At 42.4% G+C, this 14,528-nt stretch overlaps 1 pseudogene; it reads right to left on the bottom strand.

Moving 5' to 3' along the window:
- Nucleotides 1-12,760: 12,760 nt before the first annotated feature.
- The window catches only part of LOC125518988 (uncharacterized), a 60,016-nt pseudogene continuing 58,248 nt past the window's right edge, over nt 12,761-14,528 (bottom strand).

Consider the following 14,528-nt stretch of genomic DNA (forward strand, 5'->3'; position numbering starts at 1 on the left):
GATCCGGAATGGAGAACTCCTGCCTCTTATGCTTCAGTAAGGTAGCAAAGTTCCTCCACGAAGGAGGAAGCTTAGTAATGATACCTCCGGCAACAAACTTGTCCGATAGCATACAATTGAAGTGCTCAAGTTCTCTAGCAAATCACTGTATCTCATGAGCTTGATCAACCACGGAGCGCTCTTCAGTCATCCTGTAATCATAGAATTGCTCCATGATGTACAGCTTCATGCCAGCATCCGAGACCTCAAACTTGGCATCGAGTGCGTCCCACATATCTTTTCCATTATCAATTGACGCATAAGCATCAACTATGTTCTCACCAAGAACACTCAAGAGAGCAGCCTTAAACAGAATATCCATTTTTTGAAAAGCTTGTTCCTATTGGGCATCATACTCCCATTCAGGTTTGCCAAGCATGGCGTCATAGCAACTCATGGTTTGAAACCATAAGAGTGCTCTCACGCGCCACCTCTTATAGTGGATACCCTCAAACATAGGAGGTCTCATGGAAGCAGCAAAACCACCTGGAGTAAATTGCCTACAATAAGGTTTTTGGATTGTTGAAAATATTGTTGGAAATGTAAGCAATTTACCAAATGATTTTATTAACAGAAATACTAGATAAAGCATGACTAGTATAGCAGTGATAAAACAAGCCATGCGAATTGATAAATAGAAGATAAACATCATCTTCATATATGAATTGGCAAACAGTAGAAGAAGGGAACTGTAGCAGGGCCTCTAATAGAAGGATGAAGAACACGTACGGGACAGCAGCACCAGAAGCGCTAGACTTTGGGTCGGTGTCCTCGTACAAGACTTAGGAACTTGGAGGCGAGAGGGTTGTGTTGTTCTGGTGCGCCGTTCGTATTCAATCTCCGTTTCAGCTCCCGTGTGACCGTTTTGGTGCGCCGTTCCCGCAACCCGCGGCGCGGCGCGGCATGCGGCGGAGGAGGAGGAGCGCGCATGGATGTCCCTCTTGTTCTCATCCTCGTATATGTGGGGAAAGAACCTCCCTTATAAAGAGGTCCAACTCCCTCTAAACTAGCAATGTGAGACTAAACTTTAGTAGCGCCCCTTGACTTGCACAAATGGACTAAGTGGGCCTCTAGAATTTATTAGGAATTTCTGAAATTGTTATTGGGCTGGCCATAAATAGATAAAATTCCAGCACACATTTCTGCTTAGTTAGTTTTAGTCGAACTCGATAATATGAAGTTTGGTAGTCAAATTCAAGCGTCAATTTTGGTGAGCTGAAGGCTGCATTCCGATGATTAATTTTGTGGCCCCAATCAGATCAAAACTGAAAAGTTGAACCTTGTTTTTAAGTAGATACTTATAGCACACTTACATTTTGTTTATCTTGCACCTTCTTTGACTCTACTATCTCGGCAGCCGATGATTTTGACTCCCATTAATCCCAAACTTGGAGCGTCCGGCTAGCGGATAATCGCCTAAACTTGTACTACGGCATAGTCCAGTCAAACTTGCCTAGGTGGACTCAGTGGATTAGATGCACGCATGGACTCCTGCATATAGTATATGGTGAGGTAATGGTATACCTGCATATATATTCCGTATGTGGCCATGTGATCGAGGGGTGGATGGCTAAGTTAATATTCTCATTGCTCCCATGAGGCCATGAGACCGTTAATTAGTCATGTGTCCATGTCAGATTCCCGTGACTGGTCTATGCCACCTGTGTTTCTAGAAAACAATGATTATGCGTGGAAGCTTAAGTTGTGGTGTCGTTTACTAGCTAGCCGATGTGACCTGCGCATCGACTGGATATTGCGGTTGTTTATTTGATTTTCCGCTCGCAGACTTGACTTGGCTCGTAGACCAGCTAACGGCCACGACTTAATTTAGACTAACACAAGAGAGGGGGAACCATCTCTCCCACACACGAGCACACAGTGAGGGGATTTAGGGCATGCAAGTGCGGGGCACACAGATTCTGTCTCGCTGATCTCTGTCTCGTTGATCTGTGCCAAGATCCGCATATTTAAAGATGTGCAGACATATTTCTATTTTCGTTTTTATATGTAATGTGTTCGTACATCATGCGGATATACGTGTTCGTGTGACGGGAAATAAAACACTCATAGAATAGAAGATAAGGAAAAAAATTCACCATGCCATAATTCTCCTGCTCTTGTTTTTTTTGCGGGGAATTCTCCTCCTCTTGTTGCTTCCTCTTTGTTCTTCTCTCTTGCAGATTTGCTGGGTTGGGCCCTGTATCATAAGCAGTAAAGGCCTAATTGATCTGGTTGGAGGGCAGGCTCAAGCCTGTTAAAGCCTGCACAGTAGATTTGCCCCTGCCTTCAGGCATCATTTGAGTACGCGAAAGGAAGGAGATCATCATGTGTCCTCGTAGATTGAAGCCCGACCTTTAAGATAAAAGAAAACCGCAACAATATATTTGGTGCAAAGAGATATAGATTCGCTCGTAAAGCTTCATTTTCTTGTGTAGTCCTTGGTAGCGATCTTGTCTGTTCAAGAACAGGCTTTTAATGTGTGATATTGTTAGTCAATTCAATGTTTGATATTTGTCTTTGTTGCTTGTGTTCGCTTTGGTCCTTTGTTATCTTCGAACAGCTTTACTGTCCGACATATTGAGTATTTTTTATTTGAACCTGTATGAACTGGAATCTTATGATGTGTCCGTAAACAACGGGAGCACATACGTGCATAAAATATGTTTACGCAAGTTACAGATGCTGAAACTGAATTTGAGGAACTTTAAAACCCATGTTTCTTCGTACAAAACTTAAACATTACGTAAACTTAATTCAGCCCAAGATCATTATTGTCATTAAAAATAGTTGTGTTGAGTGATTCACAATAATTTTGTGTTTGGAGGTCAAAAGGTTTGAAAGGACAATATTTGCAAATCGTTAATAATACTAATCCTAAAACCCCTAAACCCCTAAACCCTAATAATCTACAAGGTACAAATAGTAATGCCATCGAATCTGGTGGCAAATTAATAAAAGGAAAGCTAAACTCAAAACCCTAACCCTAAAGCCTAAAGCCTAATACTTCAGTAAACCTAATAATATCCAATGTATTATTAATGTCATTGAAATTGATCGCAAAGTAAAATAGAGAAATGTAAACCCAAAACCTTAAGTTGTAAGTTCTAAAGTAAGACAACTAGATACAATACATGCATACGCTAACCTAAGCCCTAATCTGTAAAGTAAGATCCCTATGTGGACTACATGATTACCCTAAATTGTAAGCATTAAACCCTAAGCCCTAACTCTAAAGTAAGATTGATATACTAAGTACTCACTCCGTAAAGAAATATGAGAGCATTTAGATCAGTAAAATAGTGATCTAAACCCTCTTATATGTCTTTACATAGGAAGTACATGAGAACCGTAAACCCTAAACTTTGAACCCTAACTCCACAATTAATAACCTTAAACCCTAAACAAAGTATTGAAAATATATGGAAAAGTACCAAACCATAGAGCCTAATTGTACCCTAAACTGTAAGCACTAAACCCTAAACCCTGTTTGCGAGTAGTATTGGTTGTTCCCTGTGAGTCTATCCTTGATTTCTTGTTCATCCCTCAGGACCTCGACCCATCTATCATTAATCTAATCCTTTTAGAAATAAAGTTTATGGGTCTTCCGCTTGATGCTCTTGGTCGTGCTAACTAATCGCCGGCAGAAGGCTTGAAATTGAGGAGCCTCAAGGGGTTCCTCGGGGATGTTGAATTCATCGGGTCCGAGGCTTCGATCTTCCCTGGACTCCAGGTAGTCACCGTCTTCGGGCGCCATCGTCCCCTTTGAACAGGGTGTCACTGACATTTCCAATGCCAGTGCTATTGTCACCATTTTGGTACTCGTCACCGTTCGGAGTAGTGCTATTGTCGGTGGTGTCGCCATTCTCCGTGGCGCCGTTGCTAGCGTCGCCGTTGCCTGTATTTTTGCATGATGCTCTCTGTGCCGGTGTTTGGAGGGCTCTTTGCCTCCTTCATCATCCTCCGGGGGTACTACCATGTAGACATCATAGGTGGAGGTGGCCGCCCATTTGCCGGTATTGGAGGTAGCTAAGGATGATGTGGTGTATGACATGTCGTTGGCATCTTCATCCATGTCGACTACCTCCTCGAAGGCATAGTCCAATATGTCGATTACGTCCTCGACTGTAGCGACTAGGTGGGTGGAGAGTGGGATGCAAATTTGTATTCCCCCGAGTTTGTCCCCGATCTGATCATAGACCGAGGTTAGATTGTCTGAGATTCCAAGACTCTGAATCCAATCTAACATCTTGTTCAGGAGCGTGATGTCGGCCTCACCCATCTCTCGACAGTAGGCGGGACTCAACTGAAGTTTGCCCAAGATACCATGTGTTGTAGCCTCAGAACTTTCATCGGTCGGGCCTGATGCCTGATTTGGCAATGTAGTGTTCGGATCCTAGCTCTAAGCTAGATCCGAGATGCAAACTGTTCCGCAGTCCTGCTCCGAGATCGAATCTAGTGCTAAGATGGCGGTGTTGGTAAGGTCTTCGGGCTGGTTTGACACCCAATCCAAAAAGCAAGTTTGCCATGGGAGTCTGTGGCATACTCCAGATTCCCAAACCTGATGGTTTGGCCTGGGGAGAGGTTCTTGACCTAGCCAAGGTAAAGAGCTAACCGAGGACAAGATCTTCCCACATCCAATGCCACCATTGATCTGAAGATGAGCCATCAAGCCTTTGCGACCACATAGCTGGACCTGTATGGGCCATCAATGTCGATGCTAAAACTAATGCATCTCGGGTAGGGTATCCCAAGCTGGTGGTCTAGACTAAATGGTAGCAGGGAGTAGGGAAAGATGCGATTTTACCCAGGTTTGGGCCGTCTCGAAGAGGTAAAACCCTACGTCTTTCTCTCGTTGTATTGATTGTGATGAGGTATAGAGTAAATGATGATCTACATCGAGATTGTATGAATGATTTCTAACATGCCTCTATAGACTAAACCCCTCGGCTTATATAGGGACCGAGGGGTACCTAGGGTTACACATGGTCAATTGCCTCTAGACATAAACATGTTGAATATTTGAATTTCCCTTGAAGTATTACGCCAAGTCTTCGGAGGATTCCATCTTGAGTATACGCTGAGGGTCGTAGCTTATGTGGCTCCTTCTTCGGTTGTCGATGGATCCTCGACCCGGCCCATGAATGGCAGGCCGACATGGTGAGCACCACCTAATCCAGGACACCATCACATAGGACAACACGAACGGATAAGTGGAGATAACATAAAGGAAAGAATTGGATAGATGGGAAATGAAGATAAAGTAAGAGGAGAAACCATAGCTGAAACATAACATAAGAATAGGGCTGAGACGAAGGAAGAAGAAGATGAACAGTTGTCAGAACTCGTGGAATAGGGTTTGTAACAGAACGGAGGCTGTAGACGGACAGGTAGACACACATATAAGCAGGGCCCGCACACGTATTTGTACAAAATAAACACATATACTATTTTGTATTCAGATAGTTAAGGATTTCCACATGTGCATCCCCCACACTTGGTGCCCCTACGCATTTTTGAAAGCACACACGGAGTTTGAAGTGCATTTGAGAAATGGAGGCTTAACGGAGTGGTCGTTTCCATCTTCTATAAAATAGAAATGTTGGTAAATAAAATGAAAATTTGTTAGCCGTCAGAAATTTGATCTAGGTGTAAACCACAAAATGTATGCGTGCAGCTAAATCAATCACATTTCTTCTTAGTTTTACTTCCTCAAACGGATCAACTAATTCTGGATGGAGGGAGTACTTGTTTCATCGTAGTGTAATCTTTGTACCCCATTAATAAAGTTCCAATTCCCATGTTCATGGGTACCAAAAAATGTCCCCGTGCCTCTTTCCCTTGGGTGAGATGTGTTGCTACCAACCACCGCCGCATGCCTTCCTAGCCCCCTCAACGTTGATGGTGGAGTCCTTCTTGCCCCTTTCACATTGGAGGATGGACACGCGCTTGCGCATTGTGGGTCAGTCACAGTGCATGTAGCGCGCCACCATGGCCTGGTGGAGCGGCGTGGTGACATGCTCTGCCAGGTATAGGCAATGTTTGGGTGCTCGCTTGGTGCAGGGAGCTACGTTCTAACTTAGACCCCTATGAACATTATTGATCTTCACGAACCCCATGGGGGCGGGATCCAAAATGGTTCCACATGGGAACCCTAGCACCAGCCTCATGCTTGTTTGGTTTCCCTTCCTCTAGGTTAGCCATAAACCTCTCGATGAAAGCATATGTTTCCATTAGGCTCCGAAATAACTTCTATGTATTGCTTTCCTCATAGCACTTCAAATTTCCCACTACGTCACCACAACATTTATGATCTCCTCATGGTGAAGCCTCACAAAGATGTTAAAGAGTTAGTTCTTCATGCTAGCATCCTAAAACAGGGGAAGATGTGTTTTTGTCGCTCATTTAATCAAATCCTAAAGCAACAAGCAATTGTACTTTTAAAGAGGGAATGTGTGTTGGAAATATGCACTAGAGGCAAATAATAATTTTATTATTTATTTCCAAGTTTATAATTAATGTTTATGTTTTATGCTATAATTCGAATGGTTCTTGAGTCTGCAATAATCACGAGGCTCTGAGGAAAATTCATGTGCACGTGTTGAATAATAAACGACAAATAGATTCCTAGTCTTGCTGCTAGGACTAGCTCAAGTGTTGCATGATGGTTTGTTTTCCTGGTCATGAGCATAAGTTATGTGTAATAATGATACATACAACTTTGAGGGCACAATGTTAGAAAAACACTTGTGTTGAATTGACCCAAATTGTTTGTTATACCAAGAGATGCTTTCGTCACAAGTTAATAGTTTATAACACAGAGAAAGTTAACGTATGCACAATTCCATAGATCATGATAGTATCAAGCCACTTCATATTGGATGATGCACTTAGGGTTCGTCAAACGTCATCCATAATAGGGTGACCATAATGGCAACTCTTACAGGTTCGTTGGAAACATATGACAAGGGACTAGATATCTCAAGGATGGGATTTGTTCCTCCAACGATGGAGAGATGTTCTTAGGGACCTCTCAATGTGAAGGTGTCCATCATCGTCTGGCTAAACTCTCTCCACCCCTTTGTTTAAAATTAAGCACTTTTAACTCGGGCTTAGAAACAACAAGTGAAGAACTAGCCATGATAGCAACACACCATGTTTTTGGTATTTTAGTTTTTTTGGCAAATAAAGAGAAGGAAAATAAATGGCAAATGGCACCCAGGCAAGAAAATAAAACAAGAAAATGAAAGGGTTTGTGTGAAGGACATGATTCGATAGAAGCAAAATCCCTGACGATGGCGCCAGAAATTCTTCTACTACTGCAATTGGAGTTGTTAGATTTCCCCGGAGAGGAAGGGTGATGTAGAACAATAGCAAGAAGTATTTCTCTCAGTTAAGAACCAAAGTTTAATTGAACCAATGGGATTCTACAAGGTAGCAAGATAATTATGATATTTATTGTGATCTTGAAAATTTATTTGAGCTTCATGATGATTCTATTATTGATAATAAAATTGTAAATACTATTGAAAGTGGGTTTGGAGAGGCCATTATTTTAGTTAATGTTAATCCCACTGTCTTGAAATATTATAAAATTTGTGTGCATATGGATCATGAAGAGAATGTTGTACATGATAGCTATATTCTTGAATTTTATTATGATTTTACATGTAATTATTTTGAGAGAGGCAAGTATGGTTATAAAAATCTCCATGTTACAAAATTATATTTCTTTATGTCAAAATTGTTAATGTTTCGTTCTTCTTCCTTGCATATGCTAAGTATTTCTTGCTTTGATAATTTCTTTATCTGTAAAGTGTCTATGCATATGAAGTGGGTTGAGCTTCAATTCTTGTTTTTCATGTGAGCATCATTAAAATCTCAATCCTATCTTAATGGCTATAAAGAAAGAGCTTGTTGAGAGACAACCCAATAGTTATCATTCTTTATTTTATTTTCCGTGTTAACATGATTATTGCTACTATATGAAATATGTTTCTATCTTTTATTGTGCTTTTTGTGCCAAGTTGAACCTTTAGGGTGATGTGAATCCTTGTTTAATTTTGCATCCAGTGTCTGATTTTTCATTATGTACCGAAATCTGATCAATTGCTGAAATTTTTAGGCAACACTGACTTGCAAATTTTCTATTGTCCTATTTTTTTTTAGATTTTTTAGAGTTGCATAAGTATGATCATAAAATACATCTTTATGTACTGTCCTGTTTTTCACAGATTCTGTTTTGATTTCATAGTTTGCTTGTTTTGGACTTTCCATCGCTTATATTGCAGGATATAAATTGTGGAAACGATAGAATACAGTAGACATCATTTAGGGATAATTACAAATCTTGCCTTGATAGTACAAGAGTGAATGATTTATTTTTGGGTATTTATCATTTATGCCACTAGTAGTGTCCCACTACTCAGTTTTGCCATTAGAAATTACAACTGCTCAAAAATGCCATCATTTCATGAGATGCTTGCTCAAAAATGCCATTAGATATCTCAAACATGCCATTGTTCCATTAGATGTTTGCTTAGAAATGCCATTAGACATCGTTATTATCAGGTCAAACCCGTTGATCATGTTATATGTCAAAAATACCCCTAGACCCACATGTCAGTTCTCTCTTTCTCACAATGATAAGTGTGGGCCCCACTTGTCAGGAGTAAGCAAGTGAATAGTTTTAGAGGAAAATAAGAATGGTGTTGGGATCAAGTGGGACCCACACTTTATTGGAGTGATATAGAGGGAGGGCTAACATGTTGGTCCATAGGTATTTTGGTCACTATAACATGGCAAACGAGATTAGAGCTGATAGTAATGGTGTCTAGTGGCATTTTTTAGCATGCGCCTAACGAAGCAATGGTCTTTTTGAGCAGTTGAAATTTATAATGGAAAAACTGAGTAGTGTGACATAACCAGTGACATAAATGATAAAAACCCTTTATTTTCTATACTAAGCAATCTCATGAGGTCCATTAAGTTTTGTGTGAATGAAATTTTCAACTTTTGGGTGAGATGACAATGGAATAAGAATAAGGAGTGGCAAGACCCTAAGCTTGGGGATGCCAAAGGAACCCTAAGGTAAAATCTAAGGAAGAACATCTAAGCTTGGAGATGTCCTAGATGGATCATCTTCATATCTATTGGTAATCCTACACTAGTGCAGAAAGGGTCTTGCTGGCGTGGACACACGACGCCACCAATATGGCACCATTGTTAAAAAATAGTACTAGCGTTGGGTCCTACGCTAGCAGTATTTTGGAGGCTAATGGCGTGCCACGTGGCCAATGCTAGCAGTAATATTCATCAGTAGTGACATTCCATGTTGTCATGATGCCAGTAATTTGATTTTTCATATTTGAAATAAAAGCTAAACAACAGCGATCCCAACCAAAATGACAGCATAAGCCAATTTGAGAACAATAATTAAATCAACTTTAAATAGTACTAAATAGACCCAATACCAACATTTAAGTTCAACAATGCACTTATTGATATAGTTCAACAAAGTAGGCAAAGTAACACATGCGTGTACAAGTTCAAATAAATAGAGGTGGTAATAACATTAGATCTTCCATGCATGCCAACTAGCTAACTAGACTTTTCAGCGGGCGGACGCAGGGTCATAGTCTGGAGTAAGTGAAGTATCTTCACTACCAGCAGGCTTGTAGTAGACCATGATCTCATCATGATCATAGTCGAGGTAGAATGTGGCTCTCTCCCCAGCTTCCATCCTGTAAGCAGGTGCAAGGGCTCTCCAACCAGGGCAACCAAAATAGGTGCAGTTTGGCTCATTGGTGAAAAAACAATTGAATTGTTCTGCCGTCAGCATCTTCATGAGGGTGCATTGGATTGTGATGGTGGCATCAAGCGGAACTCGAAACTTCTCTAATATGGCATGCCTTTATGCGGCTAGAAACTGCATCGGTATTTCCCGAAAGAGAAAGGGATGATGCAGTACAGCTACCGTAGGTATTTCCCTTAGATGTGAAACCAAGGTATCAATCCAATAGGAGAACCAAGCAATAATATGTAAAAGGTACCTACACACAAAGAACAAATACTAGCAGCGATATAAAGATAGATAATATTGTATGAGTTTGGATAAATAGATCTTGATAAAAGATGAAATAAAATAAGTAAAGAAAAAGTGCAGCAAGGTATTTTTGGTTTTTTGCAAATATAGATCTACAAATATGACAAAAGATATATCGGAAAGCAAATATGATAAAAGATAGAACCGGGGGCCGTAGATTTCACTAGTGGCTTCTCTCGAGAAAATAGCACACGGTGGGTAAAGAAATTACTCTTGGGAAACTGATAGAAGAACAAATAATTATGATGATATCCAAGTCAATGATCATGAATATAGGCATCACGTCCAAGATTAGTAGACTGAAACGATTCTGCATCTACTACTACTAGCTGAATGCCCGTGCGTTGCCACGGATCAACAAAAAATAAATAATCAAATAGTTGTTCTAAGTAAAGTGTGCGTCAAAATGACAAGACGTGATTTCAATTCCAACAAATCAATATCTCTCCCACTTCTTTCTTCCTAGGCAATCATTGTATCTCTTTAACCTATCCCCCCTTACATCGTTTCTTTCTCCTTAATTACCCTTCCTTTTCCTTCACCTTTTTTCACACTGCCGTGAGCAAGCCCCTCTTCAAATCTTGTATTTTCATTGATGATACTATCGACAAAATATTATTTTGATCTATTTTTTGGTGGTCAATTAGTTGAATGGAAACTTAAGAAGTACCTCACAACTAACTGAAAAGAAACATGAACTCCGATGAGTATAAAAACAAAAGAACTAAAAAATTCTGAAAAAATAGACTCCCATTTATAGCATATACCATTCCCAAACCCAAAGAAAAAGACTTGCAAACGAGGTATATTTAATTCAAAACAACTGACCTTTATGTCACTCTCATTAAAAGTTATTTCTGTATCTGCCAAATGACTGGGAGGAGCATCTTGTGTTAAAGCACTTCTCTGTGCAGGGGCAGCTTGAGTTCAAGGTTGCCCTCTACCTCCTTAAAAGGAACTCCTGACCTCCTTGAGAATTGAAAGAAGCTCTACGTGCACCTCGCCTTCATCATGGTCAAATACAAACCAACAATTTAGAGCCATGATGTCTGCAATAGTTAGTTTAATCTCTTACAGGCCAAAAAACATATGAATTGATCAACTTAAAGTTTCAAGATTACCTTGAGCCTTAGATATTCTTTCTGATTTTGTATAGTTGCATGTCAAAGCTCCAAGCATGCTTGACAACTGAGAGCGATGTGATAAGTTATGACTGACAGGAACATTAAGTAGCACAACCAACACGAAAACTACGACGACATACTACCATCACATGAAATATGTAAATGTGTGTGCACTATTTAGGTTCTCAACACTATCTCTCATGCTCTTCCCGTTTCATTTCTCCTATCCAAGTGTCTCATGGCCAATCTAACAAAAAAACAGCTTTCCACATAGATGTGGCCTTGATCAGTGACCCAACGGAAGCGGACATCAACCTTCAGGAAGTACTCGTCAAGCTCACCAAATGCCGGCTCACCGTAGAAGTAGTTCTGCACACATGAAGACTTCAAAAAAAATTAATGTCTTAAAAAATTAAAAGAAGCTACACATATAAAAGTGTAAAAAGGTATAATTGGGGACAAAATGTGGAATAGCTCTGATGAATGCATAAAAGGCAGTACAGTACCAAAATAAATTAGTCTATGTGCCACTTTGATTATCAGAGAAGTTTAAATGCTCTTAATGTACCCTTGAAGAGAATAATCAAATCCTGAGAAAAATAAAATTATTATCAGCATAAGCAACATACAAGATGTGTAGAAAGCAAATAGCAATGGCCATTTTGACAGGAATCAAAATATGACACAATTAAATGTGCAGGCAACATGATAATAATTTATACACACGCACTTGTCATGCCCTTAGCAGGAACCATTGAAAAAAAAGTAATCAATATTGGTATACATATACTTGTAGGGATGGCAATGGGTCGGGTTTGGGGCGGGTGGATCTGGTCCAAATCCAACCCATGACCCATCTTCCTACCCTCTGCCCATCCATCAAATTATCCATGGGCAAAACTTGTGCCCATGTCCAAACCCACTGGATACCCACATACCCATGGAGCTCCATGGGCATAGAAATGTCAGCATGAAGCCTTCCCAAAGAGCAAATTAACTCATCATCATTCACTCACAAATGACAACATAAGCTACATGCATAAGTAGGCAACAAGTAATACATGAGTCCTTAAGTGTGACATACCATAGATTGATTCTCCAGCATATAGCTCATGGAACAAGTTGCATATTTCCTGCCACTTCCCATTGATTCGCTCTTTCTACTATCACTGGCATATGGCCCCACATGTCATATGGGTATCCATTGGATATCCATGGAGCACAAACTATAACCATGCCCAACCCGGCTGTTCGTGGGTATCCATATCCATGGATCCATGGGCGAAAATGTGCTCCATACCCTTGCCCAACCGGGTCAGGTATCCATGGATATCCAGATCCGTGGATAAAATTGCCATCCCTATATACTTGTCTTGGACACAAACCGAAACCTACATGCAGCTGAAATCATGCATCAAACCTGAACGTACAAAATACATCTACGTTTCCTGAAGGTTGATAATTTTACAGTTTGGTAGCCATCTGCAACCATGCATCAAACCTGAGCTTGCCAATTCCTCATGGAGAGGGCGGCAATGCCGGCTGAAAGAATAACCACGACAATGGCATCACCTGCTGCTGCAGGCTTTGAGATTCTGTCCAGGTAGCCTGGCGATCGACATGCTCGAATCCGATTCAAGACCAAGATGCAGCTCCTGGCCCTCCTTGCCACTGCCGTGATTGTTCTCGGGCTCACTACTCTCAACATCCTGTTCACGCTGCTCAGCAGGTTGAGATGGGGTGTCCAAATCCTCACTGATCTATTCGCCGTTGCTGCTACCTGGAGCTGCTTCTGATGCTCTAACATCAAGCTCATCTACTGCCTTGGAGTAGTCTGATGCATAAGATTCTTCTACCACTGCAGCAACACCCTCTGATTCTACAGTCAAGCCAGAAACTGCATCTTGGATATTCAAGTGCTCCTCCAAGGCACTGGCACTACCAGGAGCTTCTTCTGACATTACAACATCAAGCTCATCTACTACCATGTCGTAGTAGTCTGATGCATCAGATTTTTCTCCCACTCCAGCATCATCAACTGGTTCTTCTTCCACCACAACATCACCTTCTGGCTCTGCAGCAGCACGCACACGAAAGCAGCAAACATGAACAGAACGAAAGCAAGGGGAAGTAGGAACCTCAACGCGGATCCCTTCTTCACTTGAGCTCGCACCCCAAGCTCCGGCTCCGGTGTCAGTGCACGAGCTCGCAGAGGAGTTGCCCTAGGCTCCGGTGTAGAGACGCGAGCCGGCTCTGGCTTCACCGCAGAAACCTCCGATGACAGTAGAGGGGGCCACAGCAAACAGACGCAGGCTCTGGTGCCAGGACGGAAGCCTCAGCGGCCTCAGATGGAGCGGTGAGAGCAGGTGATTTTGCTGTGGTTGCTCTTGTTCCTCCTCCGTACGTGAGGTCGTCCTCCGTGGTGGCAGTGGCATCGGTTTCGTCGCTCCTCTCGGAGGCGGAGGCGAAGCCGTCCTTGAGGCGCCTGACGCCAGCGCCGAGGGGGTCAGGCTTGTAATGGAGGAACCGCGGCCTCGGTGAGGTGTAGTTGGTCTTGGGGTTGTACAGGGCCGCCCGTGACGGCAGGAGGGGGTCGAGGTCGGGCTTCTCCGGTGCGTACTCCACCTCCACCTGCAATAAGCCACGTCGTTAGGACTTAGGAGCAGATTGCAGGGAGGAGGAACTGGAGCTCGCCTGGGGGTGGGGTCGGGTTCAGGGCGGGCGCTCTCCTCGCAGGCCCCGCCAGTGCCGGCATTGGCGCACGCAGCCCTGCTCTTTCTGTCCACCGCGGCAGCGACGACGGTGAGGGTTGGCGGTGGGCATGATCGTCATCAGCAGAAGCGAGCGAGGCGACCCCCTCCTCCTCGGCGCCTCCGCTGCGCTCCTTCCTCTCTGTGTCCGCGATGATTTTTGGCAGGAGAGACGAGATCGGGAGTGAGGGGTTGGGGAGAGGTGGGGGCGGGACGTGTTTGTGGGCGGAAGTTTATTCTTTTTTAGCGACGATGGGGTGGGAGCGTGGGCTGATTTTCCGGGTTTCTCGTGCGTGCGGGATCGATCGATTTTTTTACCACGTGTCGATGGGGTGGGGGTGCTGGAGGTCGAACCATCACGACGTTCGATCGCCCTTTAATAGTAGAGATTACTCCACACATCGACCGCTATCCAGCATGCATCTAGTGTACTAAGTTCATGGAGAAACGGAGTAATGCAATAAGAACTATGACATGATGTAGACAAGATCTATTCATGTGGGAATAAACCCC

Source organism: Triticum urartu, chromosome 7A (genome assembly GCF_056163025.1).
Source record: "Triticum urartu cultivar PI428250 chromosome 7A, HENAU_Tu73, whole genome shotgun sequence".
NCBI classification, from domain to species: domain Eukaryota; kingdom Viridiplantae; phylum Streptophyta; class Magnoliopsida; order Poales; family Poaceae; genus Triticum; species Triticum urartu.